This window comes from Carcharhinus amblyrhynchos, chromosome 3 (assembly GCF_965287045.1).
Source record: "Carcharhinus amblyrhynchos chromosome 3, sCarAmb.v2.hapA, whole genome shotgun sequence".
Lineage (NCBI taxonomy): Eukaryota > Metazoa > Chordata > Chondrichthyes > Carcharhiniformes > Carcharhinidae > Carcharhinus > Carcharhinus amblyrhynchos.
In genome coordinates, this window is record NC_137326.1 from 137,097,661 (window position 1) to 137,110,100 (window position 12,440).

At 48.6% G+C, this 12,440-nt stretch overlaps 1 protein-coding gene across 1 annotated transcript in view; it reads right to left on the reverse strand.

Moving 5' to 3' along the window:
* Window positions 1-260, reverse strand: part of LOC145341277 (uncharacterized) — a 32,952-nt gene extending 32,692 nt beyond the window's left edge. Inside the window, exon 1 of the mRNA XM_080186202.1 lies at window positions 124-260. The gene's annotated coding sequence lies outside the window, so the exon portion shown is untranslated. The remainder of the gene's footprint in view (window positions 1-123) is intronic.
* Window positions 261-12,440: the final 12,180 nt, after the last annotated feature.

Sequence of the window (12,440 nt, forward strand, 5' to 3'; positions counted from 1 at the left end):
GATTAGTGGCCCAGTTTGCCCAATCTCTCTTCGTTAGACACTCACAGTATCCCCAGAACGAGCAGGTGAACTATCATTGCACTCTCTGTATTGCAATATGAGGATTTTAAACATCTAACTTACCCACAGGAGAAATATTACTTCATCAAGCGAAGCGGTTTCCTGTTCAATAATTGCTTAACAGGAGACGAACCGAAATTAACTTTCACTGAAAAATTGTACCATCCACAGAACTTTACACTGACTGTATTGAGTAAACATTCGTTCATCGTTAGCTGAGGTTAGTTCAATCACCCACGCAATGAGTGCATTCCAAGATAGTGAAAACCTCTTCCCGCCCCCCCCACACTCTCTCTGTTCCCCCTCACCGATCTTTCACTTGCTCTCCTTTTAACGTTTCCTCCTTCCTGCTTTTCTCTGCCTGATTCTTTCTCAGTCCTTTGTTCCTCTTTTGTCCTCTCAACATTTTTCTTCCATTGTAAATACCTTCTCCCTGCCCCGTTGTGACAATCTGACACAGGAACACCTCCCTCCCTGAACTTGCTCCGATCTCTGTGACCACCTCTGCACCTACATCCCTTCGTGATCTCTACTCTCCATCATTTTGGCCTCTTGTGCATCCTGATTTTAAATCGACCCCCCCACTGGCAACCATTACTAAGCTCTGGAATTCCCTTCCCAGACCTCTCCAGCTCTCTCCAATTCGCTCCTTAAAACTGACCTTATTAACCAAGTTTTTGGTCCGATCGTGTATTATGCAGTTTAGTATAAAAGTCTGTTAATACTCCTGTGGAAGTGTCGATGAGTGTTTTTGGATGTTCACGGCGCTATATAAATGGAGGATGATGTCAAGCCCCCTCTCTCTTTCTATCCCATTGATCTTGACACTTCTTCAGAGCCCCTTACCCACCTGTTTTTCTCTCAGTCTCTGCTGTCTTTGTTCCCAGACTCAGTAGATAGTTCCTGCCCGTGTGGCTTATTCTGTGTGAGTCCCCTTTTCAAGTTCGGCTAATTATTAATACCAACACCACTCAGGCATATCACCTCAACGAACCTTGACTGTATCAAACCAGCACTATTCACAGCCTCATTTAACAGCTGTAGGCTCATGCACAGGATGTGAGATGCAGGGGACACATCTTCTGAGGTTGCAACATTACTTCATCACATCTCTCAGATACATCCCACAGCACTTTGAAGTGTAGATAAGTCTTTGATATGCAGGTAAACACAGGCTGCCAGTCTTCTTCAGCAGAGTTAGATGGTACAGAAAGCAATCAGATGTTTAATCTAACCGCAGGATGGAATGCAGGCCCTGGGGGTCATTGTAGCTGAGAGGATAACATTTTTGCCTCTGAGCCAGAACGTGAAGGATTTGAATCCTGTCCCAGGAATTTGAGCCCACAATCCAAGCTGTTTGTGGGAGTGCTGCACTGTCAGTGAACCCACTTGCTCTGTCTGATAAATGTAACAGATCACACAGCATTGCTTACTGAGTGGGGAGCTGCCCCCAGTGTCTTCATCCAATATTCATCCTTCAATCAATATCGGAGAGTAGGCAGGCCTCTGTTTAACATCATATCTGAATGATGGTTTGTCGGACGGTGCAGCACCCCCTCGGCACTGTGCACCCAGTAGTAACCTGGATGAGGGGCTCAGTATTCAGAGAGGGGATTTGAACCTCTGACTGTGTGATTCAGAGTGACTGTGCTATCCACTAAGTCACAGCCACAGTGACCACAGTTCACGTTGCTGGCGTTGTATCGAATGGTATATTTGATGAAAGAAATTTCTGAGGTCGAAAGCTGAATGAATCAGTGAGGTTTCACTCAGCTAAATGTTTAGCTCATGTGATTCTGAGCCTTCCAGCAAGTAAATGGACAGAGGAGGCCATTTGGCCCGTGGTGACTGTACTGCCCTTTTAAAACAGTTATTCCATTAGGGGTGGCACAGTCGGTTAACACTGCTGCCTCACAGCACCAGGGACCTGTGTTTGATTCCTGGCTTGGGGTCACCATCTGTGCAGAGTTTGCGCATTCTCCCCTTGCCTGCGTGCGTTTCTTCTGGGTGCTCCGGTTCCCTTCCACTGCAGGTTAGGTGGATTGGCCATGCTAAATGTGTCGAGTTACAGGGAAAGGGCAGGTGCATACTTGATGGGCCAAACGGCCTCTCCTGCATTGCAGAGATTCCCCTGGCTTCTGTGGTCCCCCTCCCCCCCTCTTTGTTTCATTGCCCGGCAAGATTTTCTCCAGCAAATATCAATCCAATACTTTGCAAAGGTTGGAGGCAATCTGTTTCCACTCTAATACCAGGTAATCCATTTTGGATCACCACAATTCATGAGTAAAACAATAACCCCCTCACCCATCCTCCATGGATCCTTTGTCAATGAGCTTATATCTGTGTCCTCTGCTGACTGACTTTCTGCCACCGATATATTCCTGCCCTGCAAACGGTCAGAGGCATGGCTACTGAATCACACTGATTGTTGCTGTCTCCGAATCCTCCGTCTCCATTCCCGGGTACATCTAACAGCAGGACAGGCCCAGCGGAGGTGGTGATACACACCGGCCTGCAGTCAGGAAGGAGTGGCCCTGGGAGTCCTAATCGCTGACTCCTGACTCGGTATCACCTCACAACATCAGGTCAAAATCTGTAAAAGGAAACCTCTTGCTGGTTACCGTGAATGCCCTCCCTCCCTGTCCATTTACTCTGCCATGTTAAACATCATCTATATATATATTCTTTTGTGGGACATGGGTGTTGCTGGCTAGGCCAGCATTTATTGTCCAGCCCTAATTTCCCTTGAGAAGGTGGTGGTGAGCTGCCTTCCTGAACTACTGCAGTCCATGTCGGTAAGTACATCCACAGTGCTGTTAGGGAGGGAGTCCCAGGATTGGGACCCAGCGACTGTGAAGGAATGGCGATGCAATGGCAAAAATTGGTTCAGTTGTAGGAGGCAGAGGGTGATAGAACATAGAACATAGAACACTACAGCACAAACAGGCCCTTCGGCCCACAAGTTGCACCGATCATATCCATACCTACCAGGCCATAGAACTATCTGTAACTCCCAATCCCATTAAATCTCATGTACTCATCCAGAAGTCTTTTAAAAGACCCCAGCGAGCTTGCCTCTACCACCACCGACAGCAGCCAATTCCACTCACTCACCACCCTCTGAGTGAAAAACTTACCCCTAACATCTCCTCTGTACCTGCTCCCCAGCACCTTAAACCTGTGTCCTCTCGTAGCGACCATTTCAGCCCTGGGAAATAGCCTCCGAGAAGCCATCCTATCTATTCCTCTCAACACTTTATAAACCTCTATCAGGTCACCTCTTAACCTTCGTCTCTCCAGGGAGAAGAGTCCCAGCTCCCTCAACCTATCTTCATAAGGCATGCCTCCCAATCCAGGCAACATCCTTGTAAATCTCCTCTGCACCCTCTCAATAGCTTCCACATCCTTCCTGTAGTGAGGCAACCAGAAGGCTGCTTTAGTAACTGGAAGCGCACCACAGGGATCTGTTTTGGGCCCCTATTATTCATCATTGAATTGAGATACAGATCAAGATCTAACTTATTTAAGGAAAGACATATTCTCACTAGAGGCTGTATACAGAAGAGGTTTACCAGGCTGGTCCCAGGTATAGAGGGACTGCCATACGAGGAAAGATTAAACTGGTTTGGTCCTGTACTCCTTGGAGTTCAGAACAATAAGAGGTGACATTCACTTGGGATACAGGGTAATTTGATAAAGTGGATTGAAAATTGGCTCAGTTGTCGGAGACAGAGGGTGATGACAGAAGGCTGCATCAGTGACTGGAGGCCAGTATCCAGTGGTGTACCATGGGGATCTATGCTGGGCCCCCTCAGTCTTCTCTGCTCCAATGAAAACAATCCAAGCCTATCCAACCTCTCTTCATAACTGAAATGTTCCATCCCAGGCAGCATCCTGGTGAATCTCCTCTGCACCCCCTCCAGTGCAATCACATCCTTTCTATAATGCGGTGACCAGAACTGCACACAGTGCCCCAGCTGTGGCCTCAGCAACGTTCTATACAACACCATCGTGACTTCCCTTATTTACCATTTATATAAAAGACATTGATGACTATGTGGGGATAGGATGAATAAGTTTGTGGATGACACAGAGATTGGATGGGTGTCCTGGGGTATAAGAAGATATAGACGGAATAGTCAAATGGGCAGATAAGTGGCAGGTGGAATTTAACCCTGAAAAGTGTGAGATGATACACTTTGGAAGGAGTAATTAGATAAAGTATTCAATGAATAGTAGGTCACTAGGAAGTTCTGTAGAACAAAAGGTCCTGGTCCACAGATCTATGAAAGTGGAAAGGCATGTGTCCCGCATGCCTTTTATCAATCGAGGCATAGATTACAAAGCAGGGAAGTCACATTGGAGTTGTAAAGAACATAGGTGAACATAAGAACATAAGAAATAGGAGCAGGAAGTCGCTGGATTCCGGGGAATTGCCGGAAGATTGGAAAACGGCTAATGTTACGCCGTTGTTTAAGAAGGGTGCCAGGCAAAAGGCGGGGAATTATAGGCCGGTTAGTTTAACGTCTGTGGTAGGTAAAATGTTAGAATCCATCATTAAGCAGGAAATTGCGAGGCATCTTGAAGGGAATTGCTTGATAGGGCGGACGCAACACGGTTTCATTAAAGGGAAGTCGTGTCTGACAAATTTACTGGAGTTCTATGAGGATGTGTCTAGGGCAGTGGATAGAGGAGAGCCGGTGGATGTGGTCTTTCTGGATTTTCAGAAGGCGTTTGACAAGGTACCTCACAAGAGGTTATTGCAGAAGGTCAGGGGACATGGAGTTGGGGGTAGGGTGTTAGCGTGGATAGAGGATTGGTTGTCAAATAGGAGGCAGAGAGTGGGGGTCAATGGGTGCTATTCGGATTGGCGGATGGTGACTAGTGGGGTGCCCCAGGGGTCGGTGCTGGGGCCTCAGCTATTTACCATTTATATAGATGATCTGGAGGAGGGAACCGAGTGCAGGGTGTCGAAATTTGCTGATGACACCAAGATTGGGGGAACGGCAAATTGTGCGGAGGGTGTGGAGAGTATGCAGAAGGATCTAGATAGGCTGGGCGAATGGGCCAGGAAATGGCAAATGGAATTTAATGTTGGCAAGTGTGAGGTGGTCCACTTTGGTAGGAAGAATGGTAGGAAGGACTATTACTTACGTGGCGAAAAACTGCAGCAGGCGACGGTGCAGAGGGACCTCGGGGTCCTTGTGCATGAATCGCAAAAACCCAGCTTGCAGGTGCAGCAGGTGGTCAGGAAGGCGAATGGGATGCTGGCCTTCATAGCGAGGGGGATTGAATATAAAAGTAGGGAGGTCTTGCTGCAGCTGTATAGGACATTGGTGAGGCCGCAGCTGGAGTACTGTGTGCAGTTTTGGGCGCCGCACCTGCGCAAGGATATTTTGGCCCTGGAGGGAGTGCAGAGGAGGTTTACTAGGCTGATACCGGAGTTGAGGGGATTGAGCTATGAGGAGAGGCTGAATAAACTAGGCTTGTACTCGTTAGAGTTTAGAAGAATGAGGGGAGATCTCATTGAGACGTATAAGATGATGAATGGGATGGATAGGATAGAGGTGGAGAGACTCTTCCCGCTCAAAAAAGACAGTAGGACTAGGGGGCACAGCCTCAAGATAAAGGGGAGGCGGTTTAGAACGGAGTTGAGGAGGAACTTCTTCACTCAAAGGGTGGTGAATCTCTGGAATTCTCTGCCCGTTGAAGTGGTGGAGGCTGCCTCGCTAAATATTTTTAAGAAGCGGGTTGATGGGTTTTTGATAAGAGAAGGGATTAAGGGTTATGGGGAGAGGGCGGGAAAGTGGAACTGAGCCACAACAGATCAGCCATGATCTTATTGAATGGCGGGGCAGGCTCGAAGGGCTAGATGGCCTACTCCTGCTCCTATTTCTTATGTTCTTATGTTCTTATCTAGCCCTTCGAGCCTGCCCCGCCATTCAATAAGATCATGGCTGATCTGTCATGGCTCAGTTCCACATTCCCGCCCTCTCCCCATAACCCTTAATCCCCTTGCCTACCAAAAACCTATCTACCCGTGTCTTAAATATATTTAGCGAGGTAACCTCCACCACTTCAACAGGCAGAGAATTCCAGAGATTCACCACCCTTTGAGTGAAGAAGTTCCTCCTCAACTCCATTCTAGCCACAGCTGGAGCACCGTGTGCAGTTCTGGTCGCCACATTATAGAAAGGATGTGATTGTACAGGAGGGGGCGCAGAGGAGGTTCACCAGGATGCTGCCCTGGGATGGAACATTTAAATTATGAAGAGACGTCGCGTAGGCTTGGGTTGTTTTCGTTGGAACAGAGAAGACTGAGGAGCGACCTCATTGAGGTGTTCAAAATTATGAGAGATGTGGACAGAGTGAATAAGGAGCAGCAGTTCCCCTGAGTTGAAGGGTCAGTTGCGAGGGGACACAGGTTCAAGGTGAGGGGCAGGAGGTTTAGTGGGGGATGTGAGGAAATTTTTTTTTACCCAGACAGTGGTGACGGTCTGGAATGCACTGCCTGGGAGGGTAGTGGAGGCCTCACATCCTTTAAAAAGTACTTGGATGAACACTTGGCACATTATAACATTCAGGGCTATGGGCCAAGTGCTGGCAGATGGGATTAGATGGGAGTTCAGGTGTTTCTAAGGTGCAGATTCAATGGGCTGAAGGCCCTCATCAGTACTGGATGGTTCTATGATTTTATGATATTTCCAAGTTAGAATCGTGTATGATTTGGAGGAGAACTTGCCAGTGATGGTGATCCCAGGCATTGACTGTTTGTGTCCTTCTAGATGGTACAGGTCATGGGTTTGGAAGGTGCTGTTGAAGGAGTTTAGGTAAGTTTCTTTATTTTCCCTAGATATATTCCATCTGGTTAGAGACCTTTAACCCAGGGGAATAGTCACTTCCTATTCACCATATACCCCCATAAATTATCCATTTAAATGAGGTTTCACCTCAGCCTCTTCGGATCCAGAATAAACCACACACATCCAACCAATATTCCTTCGTAACTAAAATTCTCCAGTCCAGGCAACATCCTCATCAATCTCCTCTCTAACGCAATCACCAGCCGGAATTCTCCGGCCGTTTGCGTCCTGCTGCTACTGCCAGCGAGAATGGAGGATTTGGCCAAAGTTCCACTTCACTGCGGCAGGACTGGAAAATCCCAGCTGCGGGCGGGTTTGGAGAATCCTGGCCACACATCTTTGCTGCAGTGCGTTGACCGGAGCAGCAGGCAGGACTCCAGCTGTGACCTAACCGGTGCCTTAGACAGTCCCAGCGTCACTGCTTTGAAGAATAGAACAACGAAGGACAAAGAACAGTACAGCTCAGGAAACAGGCCCTTCGGCCCTCCAAGCCTGCGCCACTCATTGGTCCAACTAGACCACTCGTTTGTATCCCTCCATTCCCAGTCTGCTCATGTGACTAACCAGGTAATTCTTAAACGATGCCAGCGCGTCTGCCTCCACCACCCTGTTTGGCAGCGCAACCCCAGGGTCAACCATCGTCAGTGTCACTTGAACGTCTGACTTTATAACAGCAGGGTGCAGGCCCTGCCTGGGAGGCTGAGGTTAGCACCCTCATCGATAACCCTTCCTGTGCGTCAGTGTTTCCTGTGAGAGTTGAGGCATTATTGGCAAACGCTGAGGGTCTTAATGGACCTGGGAGTGAAATGCTGAGGAGGGGATGGGGGGGGGGGGGGGGTGGCGGGGGGACGCCCCTTCCTTCAGGTGATCTCCCTGGGGGGTGGGGGGGGCGGTAGATGAGCCTCAGGAGCAGCTGTCTGTACAGCACCAGCAACCGTGAGGTTATTACTGGCCGTTATCTGGCCTCTCGTGGTCAGATTGAGAATGCTGCCAGGATCCGATCGGCAGCTCACAGGCCTCAGACTGCGAGTGAAGCCTGGCAAATCCCTCGAGGGGAACCAATCCAACCTCAAGTACTGCCTCCCTCCGTCACAGGGTCACAGGCACAGACCACCCGGTGGACAGGGCCCCTCACTCAACGCTGGCCACAGATAGTTTTAATAATGTTATGTGTTTTCCGAAGGTGCGCCCATCTCAGGCTGCCCTCGTAACCTCCTGCCTGCCACAGGGGGGGCTGATAGGTTTGCCCTCCCATTGGAGAAGCCGGGCGCTTGCCCTGCCTGTAACTGGATGGTGATGCCTTCTCTGGAGGAATCTTAAATCGGTGGTAAAATGGTGGAAGTGGGCAGCCAGGCATCGCCAGTGAGGTCACGGCCTAGTCCTGACCTGTAGGAATCTTCAACACTGGTAAGATTCTACCCATAAAGCCCCCCCGCTGGATTGTGCACCTCTTTGGACCACTTTGGAATGATGAGGATGTGTAATTCACACTGTGGTCCAGTAGATGGGGCTGATTCCCAAACAGTCTTTGCAGAACCTCGATCCTGCCTGGAATCAAAGACCAAACTGCTTAAAAAGTACGGGCCTTTTTCTCTGTTCATGACCCAGAATCAGGACAAGGTGGCGGGGGGGGAAGGTGACAGGACTGTTGTAATGACTCAGGAAGCCCGATTGGATGAAAACATAGTTTATTAGAGAATGAAAAGTGAAACCGCTACCGTGGTGTACACACACTAGTCTCAGCTTGTAACTACAGGTCAGCAGGCCCAGTCCTGGGCCTGCCTTATAAAAGGCCCAGGTAATCAGCTGCAGCTGGGCAGGTCACCACTGCCTGTTACCGGGGGAACTCGTACTCAACAAACCCCCACCGGGCAAGTGGGACTAGCTCAGTGGTTAAAAAAAGGGGCAGCATGGACAAGTTGGGCCGAAGGGCCTGTTTGCATACTGTAGACCTCTATGACTCTATGAGATCAATCAGTGATTCCCCAGTGTTATCACAGCCATGTTCCTTAAGCATCCACCCCCTCCACTATGGACACACAGTTGCAGCTACAAGGTGCACTGCAGCAACTCACCAAGGCTCCTCTGACAGCACCTTCCAAACCCATGACCCCTACAATCTAGAAAGACAAAGGTAGCAGATATATGGGAACACCACCATCTGCAGGTTCTGCTCCAAGACACCCACCATCCTGGGCCAAACTCCTGAATTCCCTCATTACCACCACATGGTTTGCCTACACCAGATGAACAGCAGGTGATTCAAGAAGGCAGCTCACCACCACCTTCTGAAAGGACTTTACAGATTGGCAATAAATGCTGAGCTTGCTAACAGCACTCATGCCTCATGGAAGAATTAAAAAAACACCCTTAATCTTCTATACAAACCAATTAATGCAACATGTCCCCATAAGACCAAAGGCCAGAACATCAGGAGATAGAGAAACATTCTGCCACTCGACAAGATTGTCAATAATCTGATGTGGCTTTAACTCCACTTTGCAGCCTGTTCCCCGGAACTTAATCCTTTAAACGTTTTAATTTTCAGGTCAATTTGCATTACCCCTGTGTTATCTCCTCCCATCACTCCACCAACACACTTTAACTTTGCTCACACAATTCCATCAAGTAAAGGCCATTCTGTCCAACTAGTCCATGCCAATGGTTCTGTCCACTCCAACCTCCTTCTAGCCACCTATCAGCATTGCTCTTTGAACAGGCCGGGGTTATTCCCCTGGGAGCGGAGGGGGGATGAGGGGAGATTTGATTGACAGGCACCAAGTTGTGAGGGGCCTGGTTAGAGCGGGTGGGCAGGGCCTGGGGCAGAGAGGTCAGTGACTAAGGGACGTGGATTTACAATGATTGGTCGATGGATTCGAGGCAAGATGAAGCAATTCTTCCTGTACCTGATAGGGTGGTAAACACAAAAAACACATCTTAATGATAAGGTGCTTGACTATGAGCCTAAAGTGTTGTAACCAGTGGGCTATAGGCCAAGTGCTGCAATGTGGGATTAACTTTATGCTCAATTTTTTCAGCCAGCATTGGCTTGATGGGCAGAGTGGCATTTTCTATGCTTTTCTGGCTTCCTGTCCAATATACCAATACTATTCACTATTTTAAAATGTTGTCATGGGGAGAGGGCATCACTGGCAAAGCCAACATTCATTGCCTGTCCCTAATTGCCCTTAAACTGAGGGGCATGCTAGGCAGCACAGTGGTTAGCCCTGCTGCCTCACAGTGCCAGTGACTCGGCTTCAATTCCAGCCTTGGGTCACTGTCTGTATGGGGTTTGCACATTCTCCCTGTGTCTGTGTGCGTTTCCTCCGGGTACTCTGGTTTCTTCCCACAGTCCAAAGGTGTGCAGATTGGCTGCATTGGCCATTGCTAAATTGCCCCTTAGTGTCCCAACTAAGGGATATCTGCTGCTTGCTGAAGTCTAGATCTGAGGCGTTCAAGTCAGGCGAACCTGACCTTTACAAGAAAGCCAGGTGTGATCTACAGAGATCCATTAAGGATGCCAAAAGACAGCACCGGACCAAGCTAGAGGCCCAGGCTAGACACACAGACCCCTGTCGAATATGACAAGGTCTGCAAGACATAACAGGCTACCAAATGAAGTCATGTAAAATCGCCAATTCCAATGCACCTCTTCCCAATGAACTGAACTCTTTGAGCAAGAGGTCAGCGAGGGCACCCAGGAGCCTCGGACGAACCTGTATCTGAGGTTGCCATTACCGACATCAGAGCAACTTTCTCAAAGGTCAACCCATGGAAAGTGACTGGCTCGGATGGACTACCCGGACGAGCACTCAGATCCTGCGTGGATCAGCTGGCAGGGGGTATTCGCAGACACCAAGCAACGTGTCTTAATGACCATTGGCCGAGAACACAAGTCCTCACTCCCCTGATGAAGGAGCAGTACTCCAAAAGCTTGTGCTGCCAAATAAACCTGTTGGACTTTAACCTGGTGTTGTAAACCAGCCTCCCATCTATTGATTCTGTCCACACTTGCCACTGCCTTGGAAAAGCAGCCGGCATAATCAAAGACCCCACGCACCCCGGACATTCTCTCTTCCACCTTCCTCCATAGAAAAAAGATCACATACCCACCAACTCAAGAACAGCTTCTCCCCTGCTGCTGTCAGGCTTTTGAATGGACCTACCTCACATTAAGGTGATCTTTCTCAACACCCTCGCTGTGACTGTAACACTACATTCTGCACTGTCTCCTTTCCTTCTCTATGAATGGTATGCTTTGTCTGTAGAGAACAAGAATCAATACCTTTCACTGTATGTTAATGCATGTGACAATAATAAATCCAATCAAATCAGATGTGTAGGGAAGGTAATTTAGCCATGGTAAATGCACAGGATTGTGGAGATAGAGCAGAGGAGAGGGTTTGGGTGGGATTCTCTTTTGGCGAGTCAGTGCAAACCTGATGGGCTGAATGGCCTCTTTCTGCACTGTAGAGATTCAATGGCTGTTAATAATCAATCATCTTGCTTTGTGTCTGAAGTCAGACGCAGGCCAGATCAGGTAACAATGGCAGATTTCCTTCCCTAAAGGATATAAGTGACATGAGTTTTTCAAACCAATCAATGATAGTTGTCATGGTTGCCATCACTGAGACTAGCTTTATATTCCATATTTATTAATTTAATTTAAATTCCATCTTTTCCTGAGGTGGGGTTTGATCCTGAGCCCCCCAGAGCATTAACCTGGGCCACTGAATTACTAATCCACTAACAACATCACGACACTACCATCTCCCCAAACTACTTCAGCAACTCTCTGTGATAACAAGTTCCATGTTGTCTCCACCCTGGTCAAGAAGTTTGCCCTCAGTTTAAGTTTATTTATTTTTGTCACAAGTAGGTTGACATTAACACCGCAATGAATTTACTGTGAAAATCCCCTAGTCGCCACATTCCGGCGCCTGTTCGGGTTACACTGAGGGAAAATTTAGCGCGGCCAATGCACCCTAACCGGCACGCCTTTCGGACTGTGGGAGGAAACCGGAGCACCCGGAGAAAACCCACGCAGACACGGGGAGAATGTGCAGACTGCACGGACAGTGACCTGAGCCGGGAATTGAACCAGGGACCCTGGCGCTGTGAGGCAGCAGTGCTAACCACTGTGCCACCGTACTGCCTTAAATTGCTGATTGGATTTATTGTAGTGACTGTTTTATGTAGATAGTTACCCATTAAATCAATTCCCCCAGCCCATGAACGGTGCATCATCACCAGTCACAGTCAAATATCCAGTCTGTCCAATGGGGAGTCTCCATTCAGCAAGAAGTCAGCAATATTGCCACAGATGGTGTCTGGATCCTCGAGCTTCCATCATTCCCACAATCCACTCTCATCCGAGCAGGTGCGGTCAATGAGAACGCCATTTATTTTTCTGAAGTCCACCTGCTGCTGGCGGGCAGGCCGTGCCGAGCTGGGGAAGGATGGAGTTGGTGGGGATTGTTCGAATCTGTGGCAACTGGTGTGATGTTCAATGTGTCA